The sequence below is a fragment of the Nothobranchius furzeri genome, chromosome 12 (assembly GCF_043380555.1).
Source record: "Nothobranchius furzeri strain GRZ-AD chromosome 12, NfurGRZ-RIMD1, whole genome shotgun sequence".
In the NCBI taxonomy this organism is placed as follows: Eukaryota; Metazoa; Chordata; class Actinopteri; order Cyprinodontiformes; family Nothobranchiidae; genus Nothobranchius; species Nothobranchius furzeri.
The window spans coordinates 17,318,571-17,330,767 of record NC_091752.1 but is presented as its reverse complement, the minus strand read 5'-3'; the positions used below and the strand labels follow the sequence as shown (position 1 = coordinate 17,330,767).

Here is a 12,197-nt window from a genome sequence, read left to right as displayed (position 1 = left end):
GATCCAGATAACCATTTTTGTAAGGATATATTTAAAGACTCGCCTCTGTCAGTGCGCCCCAGGGCAGCTGTAACTACACTGTAGCTCATCACCATCAGTGTGTGTAATGAAGTGTTAATTACATTTAATTAAGGACCATAAGACATTAAATTTCATATCAAGTATGAAATCCATCTTATGAACACTGGGTTATTTAAATCAGAAGATTGGATCATTTTATTGCAGGGACTTTAAATAACACTTTTTATTAACTGAGAGACAAGGAAAGAGATAGAGACTTTCAAAAGTTTAAGGAAATGTATTACTAAATAATTTTAAACAATTTAACAAGACTAACTCTCTAATGATGGATGGTCTGTTTGAATGAGGTGTGAGATGGTTGGTGTGTGGTGAATGAGTGTCAAATTCAGAACCCTCGTATCCGGAGAAACAAAGTCTGAGTGGGAGATGATATTTTGCTCTTAACTCCTAAATCAGAGTTTGAGGCTCGTAGTCATAAAGACATGAGACACCATTTATGTCGTAACCATATACCCTCAGTGAGACCTCCGTACAGATCCGGATGCCAGGTCCACAGACCCTCCGCTGGTACTGGAGCCGATGAAACAGCATCAACAGTACGACAAACCAGTCTTTGGATAGTCTCCAGGTAAAAGCAACAGGTGTTTCACAGCATCAAAAAGGGGACCCTCCTTGGGTCAGCGAGTTCAGCTTTTATTCTGAAAGGTACCTTTGCTTGGTTAGTAACAACGGAATTTTCCCAGCTTGAATGGTTCTCAGCTTAAAAGGAGAAGTATAAAAAGAAGTGTGTCTAGTGAACTAGAATAAGTCATATTACTTATTAAAACATATTAATCATAATATTGTGATTTCACAGATCGGTCACATTGTATTATTGACTAACAGTTGTTTTGATTAGCTTTATTGAAAATAGAGTTCTTTGATCTAATAAAAGAAAAGATTATCTTCATCTTCTGTCTTCATTGCTGGAAAGTAAACAGTTTAGAAGCGAATGCATGACCTTGAGGCTGTTTCATGCACGCTGGCACTGTGTCAAGGGGAACTGTGAAAAAAGTTAAATAACCTTGGAGGAATGGCTCCTTCATCACGTTACATGTGTGAATGCGTGTGTGAATGGATGAATGATGCACTGTAGTGTAAAGCGCTTTGGAGTCCTGACTCTGAAAGGTGCTATTTCTCATTCATCATTACGTCATCATTACTCAGTGACGTTTATTTAGATGGAGAACTTGGTGTAATACATTTCATCTGTTGGAGTTTGTATAAAATTTATGTTGGCATTAAAGAATATCTGAGTAAACCCAACATATTTAAAGTATTAGCAATGTCTGAACCATGGTTGGATACAGCAAGAGAAACTGAAGTAGAAATAGAAGTATATGAGCTGCTTACTGTCAATAGGAGTAATAAAAGGAGGTGGGGGCTTTATATGCAGACATGGACCTGAGATGTAATCTTGATATCAGGGCTTTTGTAACTGATGGAGTTTTAGAGTGTATAACTGTATAAATATTGCTGTTTGCTGTTTGTATAGGACATCAGGACCATGTATTGATGCATTTAATCAAACTAGTGATAAATTATTTACTAATATAAAAATGATACATATAGTTTGTGGGAATTTTAATATTAATCTCTTAAATCCAAAAACAATATTAAAACAAATGAGTTTGTTACAAGTATGCATAGTGATATTTTCTTCCACTAATAACTAAACCCACGAGAATTACGGTCAAAACAGCAACATTATTAGATCAAATATTTGCCAATAGCTTTCAAACTCAAATGACTTTATTTTTTTTAATATAAATAATATTAGTGATCATTTCCCAGTATTTGGTATTTTTCATCAGATTTTTTAAAGGCTATAAGGCGTCTATAAAACTCTGACTTATCAGACTCCTGAGGCCATGGCTGCTCTAAGGGAAAACTAATCGATGCAGGCGTGGAATGAAGTCTATTCTACTACTAATCCTAGTCAGGCCTTTGATATCTTTTTAACAAAATTTAAGAGCCTTTATGATGAACATTGTCCACTAAATAGATTTAGGGAGCCTAAGTCACACCCATCTACTTCTGGACCATGGGTCTCTGGAAGAACGAACAAATGAATGCAAGTCAGTGGGGCTAAAACGATATTTTCTAATTTTGCTTGTTATGTTTAATGGATTTCACATATTTTAATATTTTATATATGAATTTTAAAGAAGCATTTTGATACCAAGAGCGTTACTTAGGTTTTGTGTGAAAATAACTCCAGGACTACAAATGCGCATCACGAAAGTGATGTCATCGAACCAGACACGGAGAAAACTGAGGGAAAATGGCTGTAAATTTAGCGAACTTCAAATTCTTCCTTCAGGAGGAAAGAACCACCATAAATCTGGCCATTTGGTAAGTAGCAGCTACGCTTGTCACGTTCCTGAGCCGAGGTGAGTGACACCATCTCCTATCTCACCACTATCAGGCTGATTTTCCACAGGTGAGGAGCGGAGGGGTTTGCAGCTGCAGAAGATTCCCAATCAGGAACTCGGGTATGAAAGGAGGATGGAGACACTTCACTACGCCGGATGATTGCACCTGTATAGATAGCCCCAGCCACTCGCTCTCGTTCTTGTAACTCGTTTTGACATTCGTTTTCTGGATTTCTTGGATTTTTAACTTGGGCTGATTTTGGACTGCTGTTTGGATTATCCTAACTTTTGGTGTTGTTTCCCCTCTCCCAGGATCTCATTAAAGGCGCTTCCCACCTCCGCAGTCACAGCCCAGCTTCTGATTAAACGTCTTCCACCTCCATGGGATTCCGACCGAGATTTTCTCTGACCGTGGCCCCCAGTTTGTGTCTAGGGTTTGGAAGGAGTTCGCCACCGCTCTGGGGGCCCGGGTGGCCTTAACATCTGGTTTCCATCCCCAGACCAACGGTCAGTGTGAAAGAATGAATCAGGAGCTGGGCGCCATGCTACACTGTGTCTGCTCTACCAACCCGTCTTTCTGGAGTGACCTTGGCTTGGGTCGAATACGCCCATAATAGCCACGTCTCCTCCGCCACAGGTTAGTCCCCGTTCGAGTCCTCTCTTGGATATCAGCCGTCTCTGTTTCCACTCCAGACAGACTCCACCACCACCACTCCCCAGTTTCATTGTCGGGCCCGTCGTGCATGTGTGGCTACTAGATCGGCCCTTCAACGGACCGCAGAAAGGAACCAGCGGTTGGCTGATTGTCACCGTCGCCCAGCGCCTACCTACTCCCCCGGACAAGATGGTTTGGCTTTCCTCGATGGATGTGCCCCTGAAGGTGTCATCTAGAAAGCTCACACCAAGGTTCCTGGGTCCCTTTAATGTGATTGCTGTTCCGAGCCTGACTACCGTACGTCTGGACCTCCCTTCTTCTCTCCGGATCCACCCCGTTTACCACATATTCCTGGTCAAGCCTGTGGTCTCCAGTCCTCTGTGCCCGGATCCACCTCCACCTCCTCCTACCCAGTTCTACGGGGGGGGGGGTCTACAAGGTTCGGCACATCCTCGACTCACGTCCCCGTGGTCGAGGGATGCAGTACCTGGTCGACTGGGAGGGCTATGGCCCGGAGGAACGGTCGTGAATTCCCCGTTCCTTCATTGAGGATCCCTCCTTCATTACTGACTTTGAGGCCTCCAGGACCGCTGCTGGGACACCAGGGGGCGTCCGTTGGGGGGGGGGGGGGGGGGGTCACTGTCATGTTCCTGAGCCGAGGTGAGTGACACCATCTCCTATCTCACCACTATCAGGCTGATTTTCCACAGGTGAGGAGCGGAGGGGTTTGCAGCTGCAGAAGATTCCCAATCAGGAACTCTGGTATAAAAGGAGGATGGCGACACTTCACCACGCCGGATGATTGCACCAGTATAGGTAGCCCCAGCCACTCGCTCTCGTTCTTGTAACTCGTTTTGACATTCGTTTTCTGGATTTCTTGGATTTTGAACTTGGACTGATTTTGGACTGCTCTTTGGATTATCCTAACTTTTGGTGTTGTTTCCCCTCTCCCAGGACCTCATTACCTACCTCAACTTCGCTATTTAAACCCTGGACTATTCACACCACGTCTCATTCCCCTCCGTTGTTCCTGTTTGGACCCTCTCCACAGCCTCACCAATTCCGGATCACCCCTGGACTCATCAGAGCTCACCTCGGCTCTCTCGCCTCCCTCCCCCCCCCCCCCCCCCGCTCTCCCCGAACTCTGAATGAACTCGAGTGATCGATCTACCCCACAGGACTTCCCTGTGCTCTTTTTTGTTCTCCTTTATAATAAAGACTTTAATTCAACGGGTTCTACGAGTCAGATTTCTGCATGTCTTGGGTTAAACACATACCTCGAGCCATGACATCGCTAGGGGGGAGGAGATTATGTGGTGACGTTACATATGCGACGTGCCGATGTAGTCATGCTAATTATGAACTTTTACAAGCTGATAAATCTCAAAGTACGTGACTGGCGAGGTCGAAACACCCATCACTAGTTTTCATTTAAATAGCAGTACAACATGTGTGATCCAGGGCGTAAAGTAAAGCGGATTAGAAAAAAGAGTTTTTAGCCCCGTTGACTTGCTTTCATTTATTCGTTCTTCCGGAGACCCATGAGCCAACCGGAAAGGGAGGAGACTTAGGCTCCCCATACTAAGAATGAATACAACAACCAAAACAAACCGTGGATCACTAGTTTAATTGTGTGTTTTAAAAAAAGCAATGCTACAAAACATTCTTAAAATGAAGGTCTAAGGAAGTCGAGGAGAAATATAAAAATATAGAAATAAACATAAGATCAAGTCAAAAAGAGTATTATTAAACTATTAGAGGAACAGAAGGACAACAGCAATGGTATTTGGAAAGGTTTAAATGGTATATTTAAAAAAAATAAAGATTCATAATCATATATTACAAAATGGAACAAATAGATGACAAGCTATTGATTAAATCTATTGATTTTCAATAAGGAATCAGGTCATTTTTTCCAGTCTGCTTCAAATCCCATATTTTAATCAGATTCTTGGTGTGTTAACATGTTTCTTGTGCATTTTCAACAGGGTCATTATGTAAAAGTCAATTCAATCACTAAGCTCATTTAAGCTGGACATGTGACCAGCTCTTTGCGGTCCACACTCCAATGTTTCATTATTTCCTTTTGAAATGAAATTCTGAGTTGCTACGTCCCCTTTCCTCGTGCCTAATCTAATAACTGTAATGATACAGATTTCTAAATTCAATCAGATTTAATCTTGGGGATACAGACGCTTTCAACAGAGAGAAAGTGATCCCAGCTGGTGAGCGGTAAAACTCATAAGTAAAAATAGCTACTTTAGAGGTTTAAGGGTTCAGATGGGAGGGCTTATTTGCTGAAAAGATCCATTAATGTCATGTTGTGGGTAATGTACTTCACCCAGGACATGAAGAATCACACAAGAGGTAAGAAAAAATACAAATGTTTTATTTTAAGGTGAACAGAAAAAAGAACTAGAACTAGAACTTAGGGCGCTGCTTCTGTGAACAGGAACAGGATGGTACCGGAATCTATGAGGATAAAAACAGAAAGTAAGCGAGGCCAGAACCAGAGAACCAGGAGAATATGTGTCCGTAACTAACAGTTCTTACGGTCCAAAACCAGGATTAGAGCGGAGACGAACTGGAAGAGGTTTGAACTGGTGAGATGGTTCTGAGCGTGGGCAGGCGGGCAGGTGTGGAGAAAGGAGGCCAGAGGATCCTTGAGTGACGAGACGTGTGACAACTCCAGGCAAGGTAGGTGGTGCAGAACAAGATACTAGAACAGGAGACACAAAACTTCATTAGATCAGGATCACAGGAACAAAGGCGGATTCAAGGCTAGCCGCTACCCATGTGAGAGTATCAACCGGCACTGAGGTTGAGTCACGCCACTCCTTAAATCCACTGCATCTCCAATTAGTGGAATTCTCAACAGCTGAGATGACTGCCGCGCCCTCCTGCAAACACAGAGCTGACACACCTCACCAGTAGATGGAGGCAAACCGTGACAATTAAACTATTTAATGTTAGAAAAAGCTACAAAAATCTAAACTTGTGTATGTTTTTTATTCATTTGGGAGAGTAGGAGTAGACAATGTTGATGGTAAAACAATAATACATTTTATGTATTATAATTAAGGAAATTATAACTTTTATCTTTAGGGCAGCAGTAGCTCAGGAGGTAGAGCAGGTTGTCCACTAATCGGAGGGCTGTAGGTTGTATCCCAGCTCCTGCCAGAGAATGTTGTGTCCTTGGTCAAGACACTTAACCCACCTTGCCTGCTGGTGGTGGTCGGAGGGGCCGTTGGCGCCTGTGTTTGGCAGTCTTGCTTCCATCAGTTCGCCCCAGGGCAGCTGCGGCTACATTGTAGCTCATAATCATCGGCGTGAGGATGAGTGGATGACTGATTGTGTTGTGAGGTGCCTTGGGGGTTCTAGAACCCTACGAAGGTGCTATAAAAATGCAGGCCATTTACCACAGATGAAACCTGAACAATGAGAATATGGTGCAAAAGTGCATTTATTGCAATAATTCAGCGTAGACTGAGAGACCATCTAAAGACCCAGGAACCCTTTGCAGGTATTTTGGATTCATTGGCTGATTAGAGCGTGACACTTTGAGTCCAGAATACTGAACCTTTCACAATAGTCTAATTGTCTGATATTTCAAATGTGGGGTGTTCATCAGCTGTAAGCCGTAATCAACACACGTATAACTAATAAAGGCGTAAAATATCCGGCTTTGCATGTAATTAGTCAATCTCGTATATTAGTTTCACCTTTTAAGTCGAATTACTCAAATAAATTAAGTTGCACCATATTCAAATTTTTCGAGTTTCACTTGTACATATGTTAATACAGTATGTGAATACATAATCTAGCCATGACCCATAGCTAGAGCTCAGTTTGTGTGGACAGTTTCTAGTCCCAAACATCAACAACTGTCCACATTCTCCAAACACAACTAAAACTACAATCAGTTTAGATGGGAAAAAGGCCATTTTAAACTAAGATACAATGATATTTGAACTTTAATTTAGAAGAGCTTCTGACCTTCACTGGTGTCTGCTGTAAATAAACCCTTGAAAAAATTTAGTTGAGGACCCCTGGAATAAATAAAACAATAGACAAAATTTCCTAAATGGAATTTGAACTCACAACCTCCATCCTGTCAGCACTTTCACACAGGGCTGCTCTTCTAAAATAAACTTCAAGTTTTATTTTATCAATGTATCAAAATCCAAAAATGGCTTTGTTTACAATCTGAACTGTTTTGATTGTAGCTGTCGCTGTGCTCGGGGAATGCAAACAATCACTGACACTTGGGACATGAAACTCCAAAGGCCCCCAAATGGGAGGTGCCAGGGCCTGAAGAAAAAAGGCCTAGGGCCCAAAATAATGGCAACAGAATATTTTTGGTTTATTGTATTCTTGTGCTATTTTGAGAAAAAGCCTGTGGGCATCTTATATGATTCCTGGGTCACAGGCACCAGGTTGGTGACCCCTGCCGTGGTGCACGCTTGGAACTGGATCACATTCTCACTGACTGACAGCTCCCTATTGTGGATACGTAAATCTATTGGTCGAAGCAGTAGGCTCGCTTAAATGATTCGTTTTGCTGCAGAGGTCATAGGAGAGACTTAAATGAAACATACATTTTAAAAATATTGCCTTCTTTAGATCATAAAACCAGTCAGATAGTCAGATTGAAGCATTTTTAAGTAACTTAAACTTTTTTAGACTTACAGCTTGAAGGGCTTTTCCTAGTGTCATCAGTCATGAAGCAAACTGTTATATTCAGACTTAATAATATATATGAATTACTTTTAGTATAAACCTGCACCATGCATTATGTTGCTTTTCACATTTTTATTTTCCAGCTCAGTTTTTCACGTGGTCTTTGTTGGAAGTGTTTCTTTATTTCCAGCCTGAAATCCAGGACAGGAGGCTTATTGTGTCTGGCTTGCCAGGCTGCTTGATCAGCCTGCTACATGCAGCAGTGCCTGTTGCCCTACTAAACTACCTCAGCACTTTACCGGCAGCCAAGTCCCATAAACTACACCCCTGTGAACCAACTTCTCTGTAAAAACAGAGGAAAGCCAGAGGTGATTCCAGGGTGACATTATGACGGGTGATAAGCTCCTATAAGAATGTGACTTGCTCTGCAAAAAAACGTCCCCCCACTCCAAGGTGAAGCACACGTTGCAGTAGACAGCAAAATCATGCTCTACATCCAATTTTATTGACTTCTCATGGTTCTTTTTGTTCTGCTCTAGTTGTTTTATTCTTTTATATTATTCTTTTAACCCTATATGTTTTTACCCCTGTACAGCACTTTGGTCAGCTCACATGCTGTTTTTAAATGTGCTTTATCAAATAAATGGAATGGAATGAAAAGGTCTGGTATGGTATTTAAATTCCTGTAGCAGTCTTTTGTTAACGATACAAATTTTGACTAATTTTTTCTCAAACAGTTCAGAAGTTTGTCTACTGGGTATCATTTCTCCCTCCTGAATCATACTTTTAGAAATGCTGCAAGTCACCAGTTTAATGGATGACAGGCAGATAAATCTATGTCTGAGTCACTAAACCACATGGTGACAGTCCAGCAAAACAGAAATATGACTCAAGTGAAAGGGCTTGTACGCTGTCGAGGCTTGGAATTTCTGATTTGTTAACATTTGAAAAATGGTACAATGAAATCATTGTCAAACAAAAATGGTAAACCGGAAAGCACCTAGTTCTGATGAGAAGCATCCAACATCATTTCTATTACACAAACTCTACACTGTGTGGATTTTAGTGCAATTAAGTATTGTTTCTTTATTATTTATTTACTTTTTACAAAAATGGTGCCTTTACAGCAGATCAATCTCACTAGGAATAGCATTTGCACTTCATCAGTATTCAGGTTTCTGGTGACATGAGGCACACCAGGCAGCCCCACACCACTGAACTGAAAGACTGATTGCTCCTGAATTGTCCCTGACGGGAGCCTATAGAGATTGGGGTGCACGGCCTGCCCTGTGTGCATGATTCCTTCGTCAGGCCTGCTTAGTTACTCTGTCATCAGAAGAGTTCACAAAATGATGAAATGTTTTGGTTTGGCTGTTTTTAACTGAAATCACTTGAAAATCGGTTCCGTATTTCAGTTACATATTTGATATAATAGTTTTTTTTACTTTGTAGAATGAATGATGACAAGTATGACACTAAAAGATCATTTCAAATGGATATAAGAAAGATACAAAATACATCTTCCAGAACACCTGTTGAAGCTCACATTTTCAATTACTTTTTTAGCTAATGGTGTGCTCTTGCTGTGTTGAGTTTCAAATTCCATCTTTCAATTCTTTTTAAAACGCAGAAAAAGTTTATTTACCTGCAACATTTCATTTGCGGCTGCAAACATCAGGCTGACGCCGATGGTGGCGTCACTTCCTTCGTTTATCAGCGGGCAGCAGAGGACGTTGTCGCCCTCTGCTGCCCGCTCTTCCCTCTCCGATGATGCAGTCCCATGCGCGATCCAACAAGTAAACTCCATCATCTCTGTTCATGGTCCCACATCCACATCTCCTTCCTGCTGCCCGCGGATAAACGAAGGAAGTGACGCCACCATCGGCGTCAGCCTTATGATGTTTGCAGCCGCAAACGAAACGTTGCAGGTAATTAAACCTTTTCAGTGTTTTAAAAAGAACTGAAAGATGGAATTTTTTGCTAAATTTTCTATTTTTTTCACATTGAGGCCTAAATATTTTTTTCTGTTGTGATGGAGCGAGTTGAGCCTGAAGGCAAAGCTCTCAATTTACCGGTGGATCTACATTCTGTGCTGACGAGATTTGGGTAGTGACCAAAAGAGTGAGATACAAGTGGCTACAATGAGCTATCTCTGCACAGTGTCTTGGGCTCTCCCTTAGAAGTAGGGTGAGAAGTTTGTTCACCTGAGAGGGGCTCAGAGTAGATCCGCTGCTCCTCCATGTCAAGAGGAGTCAGTTGAGTTGGCTCTGGCATCTGGTTTGGAAGCGTTCTGGTGAGGTTTTCTAGGTAAATTCCAACCGGGAGGAGACCCAAAGAAAGACCCAGGACACGATGGAGGGACTATGTTACTCAGCTGACCAGGGAATGCCTTGGGATTCCCCCAGTGGAACTGGCCCAAGTGGCTGGGGAGTGGCTTGTTAGGCGGCTGCCCCGCGGCCTGATCACAGATAAGTGGATGAAAATGGATGGATGTTTTTTTTTCAGTAACTTACCTCTTCTTCTAACTTCTGTCGCTTTATTATTTAAAGCTTTGAGTCTCTTGTTGACCATTACATCAGCTGAGTACTCATGACCAGCTATTACTATATTCCCCATGGATTACTACACATATTTTTCAATTACTCAGGCCATAAACTTCCGCTGACATTAAATATTTTCAAAGTAGATCTCAAGACGCACCAAGTGTTGGAAAATACATCTTCCTGTGTTGCGGGGAAATCACTTAATAATTAAAGAAATGACTGAGCCACAGACAGCAGCCAGAAGTCTGAACATTAGGCCAGTCTCGAGGCAAACATTTAGGTTAGAAAAAGTAGGAAAGCCATTGTTGTTTTAATGATGGCTGCATTCCAACTCAGCAGCTGTGAATGCTGGTTTATTCTGTAAAAACACATACAAGCAGAACTACTTTAAATGGAACGTGACCCTCATTAATCTCCGTGTGCCTTTCATAAATCAAAAAGTCTTCTGTGAAAAGACAATTTTTGCTAAAAAATAAAACATTTTTCATTTGAGACTCAAATGCTAATGCTGGATCAAACCACACCTCTAGTCTTCACTGGGTCCTTACGAGTTGTGCCACTATTGTACATAATCAAGGTGAAATTGTGGTAAAGGTGATGGACCATGCAACAACCATACATAACCCGACTAAATAAAAACCCTTTCTAGTTTCCCGAATAAGAGCAGATCCAGCTAACACAGCTGTTACTGCACTGAAACAGTTTCTACAGTCCTCTGACTTCAGATCCATATTGTGTCATTATGACCTCTTTTGGCTTAGTGATCAGTTAACATTCACTCCAGTATATCTGACTATCAGCAATAAACACGCTGCTTCCAGAAACTAAGCTGCTTTCTCATAACGCAGCCATCTTTCTGACCTAATTACATTTCAGTTTAGTTTGTAACCATTCAAATGGAAATATTTCTTCATGCTCATTGTTTATCTATTTTCTTTACTCACTTGCTTCTTTTCAGGGTAACAGGAAGCTGATGCCATCTGGATAAGTCTTCAGTCCATCATTAGGCTACATTATGTGTATGGGCTTATTTTGTGGGGGAAACCTGGAGAATACTCACATATACACAGGCAGTGGTGCCCCCAATGGGTGGTCAGGGGGCCATGCCCCCCCTGGAAAATAGCTGGCAACCCTATTGGCCCCCTAATGTAAGAACATCCTTCCACCCCCTAATAAATCCTTTTGATGTCCATACAAATCCATCCATCCATCCATCCATCTTCTGAACCTGCTCTGTCCACGTAGGGTTGCACGGGGGGGGGGTGGGGGGGGTGGGGGGGGGTGGGGGGGGGGGCTGGTGCCTATCTCCAGCAGTCAACGGGCAATTAGGCGGGGTACACCCTGGGTGGAGAGCCAGTCCATCGCAGGGTAACACAGAGACACACAGGACAAACAACCATGCACACTCACACCTACGGACAATTTAGACAGACCAAACAACCTAACAGTCATGTTTTTGGATGGTGGGAGGAAGCCATAGTACCCGGAGAGAACCCATGCATGCACAGGGAGAACATGCAGACTCCATGCAGAAAGATCCCAGGCTGGGAAGCAAACCCAGGACCTTCTCGCTGCAAGGCAACAGCTCTAACCACTGTGCCACTGCGCAGCCTCCATACAAATCATACATTGATATTCTTAAGTCAAGACATACTGTAAGTGTCAAAGCCAATAAATAGGTAAATACAAGTCACTATAGCAAAGCCTCACATGTCCAAAAAAAAGTATAAAACAGGGGCTGCATGACTTGATTTTTTTTAAAGTCGACAGTCAAGTAATGAAAATCGAGTTGACTTTGACCAGTCGTTGATGACGTCATACACCTGAAGCGAGTTGGTTTGCTGGAGTTTTTGACAATTAAAATTGCGCCCACATTTTCAAAGT

General features: G+C 42.2%; 1 long non-coding RNA gene across 1 annotated transcript; it reads right to left on the bottom strand.

Moving 5' to 3' along the window:
• Positions 1-5,458: 5,458 nt before the first annotated feature.
• LOC139062274 (uncharacterized) lies at positions 5,459-5,887 on the bottom strand. Its single transcript, XR_011515850.1, has 2 exons — positions 5,644-5,887; positions 5,459-5,562 (listed from the first exon to the last, which is right to left on the bottom strand). It is a non-coding gene; the product is annotated as an uncharacterized lncRNA (long non-coding RNA).
• Between the last annotated feature and the right edge of the window lie 6,310 nt (positions 5,888-12,197).